We start from the raw sequence: 1,274 nt of genomic DNA, 5'->3' as shown, positions 1-1,274 counted from the left end.
AGGAGGGAGGGAGGGAAGGGGGAGAACCGACACACTCGATTCTCCTTATTCATAGTGGTTATCTTCCTTAAAGTAGCTGAGAACACCAAATTGGCAAATACCCAGCCATTACCACTGGGGGAAAATACAGGATTAGATTCCTGCAGGCCGCTGGTTACAACATCTTCATCAAACAACCAATACATAACCTCGCTGACTTTGCCTTTCTGTTTAAAGACATCTTTTACATATATATTGTTGATTCATTGTCATTGAACTCACTGCCAGCAGGAGCACAGCTCATACCTGAACGAAGTTCATCTAACACATGGATTTTCTTTCTTATTTTTGTTTTTTTTTGTTTTTGTTTTTTTGACACGGAGTCTCGCTCTGTAGCCCAGGCTGGAGTGCAGTGGCCCAATCTCGGCTCACTGCAAGCCCTGCCTCCCAGGTTCCAGCAATTCTCCTGCCTCAGCCTCCTGAGTAGTTGGGATAACAGGTGTGCGCCATGACTCCCAGTTAATTTTTGTATTTTTAGTAAAGACGGGGTTTCATCACGTTGGCCAGGCTGGTCTCAAATGCCTGGCCTCAAGTGATCTGCCTGCCTTGGCCTCCCAATAGTGCTGGGATTACAGGCGTGAGCCACCACGCCCGGCCGGATTTTCTACGTGAAGCACTACAGAACGTTCCCAAGCACTGAAGAGAACCCTGTTCAGCACTGAGCTTGGGAACTGAAGTGTAGAATCACCAACAAAAAGCACAAACCTGCAGAATCACCAACAAAAACACAAAAATCTGAAAATCGTGCCACCAACATAAAAAAAAAAAAGATGCTTGTTTGTAGGAGTGGCTGAAATGAAAAGGCGGAGCGTCGCTTTCCTCAGCCTCAGCTGGGGATGTGTGGATTGGCAACTCACGTTTTTCACAGCTCTGGGCGCACCTGCAAAAGTGATCTTTTTCTTTCGTTGCTGTTGCTGTTCTTTCCTCCCTTATTATTTTTTTGTTCCACCTTGACAAATAAAGAATGTATACAATTGTTGTGTACAACAAGATTTTTCTTTTTCTTTTTCTTTTTTTTTTGAGACGGAGTCTCCCTCTGTCGCCCAGGCTGGAGTGCAGTGGCGTGATCTCGGCTCACTGCAAGCTCCGCCTCCCGGGTTCACGCCATTCTCCTGACTCAGCCTCCCGAGTAGCTGGGATTACAGGTGCCCACCACCACGCCCGGCTAATTTTTTGTATTTTTAGTAGAGACGGGGTTTCACCATGTTAGCCAGGATGGTCTCGATCTCCTGACC

Source organism: Mandrillus leucophaeus, unplaced genomic scaffold, assembly GCF_000951045.1.
Source record: "Mandrillus leucophaeus isolate KB7577 unplaced genomic scaffold, Mleu.le_1.0 Scaffold53, whole genome shotgun sequence".
Taxonomy (NCBI): domain Eukaryota; kingdom Metazoa; phylum Chordata; class Mammalia; order Primates; family Cercopithecidae; genus Mandrillus; species Mandrillus leucophaeus.
This window is presented reverse-complemented; position numbering follows the sequence as displayed.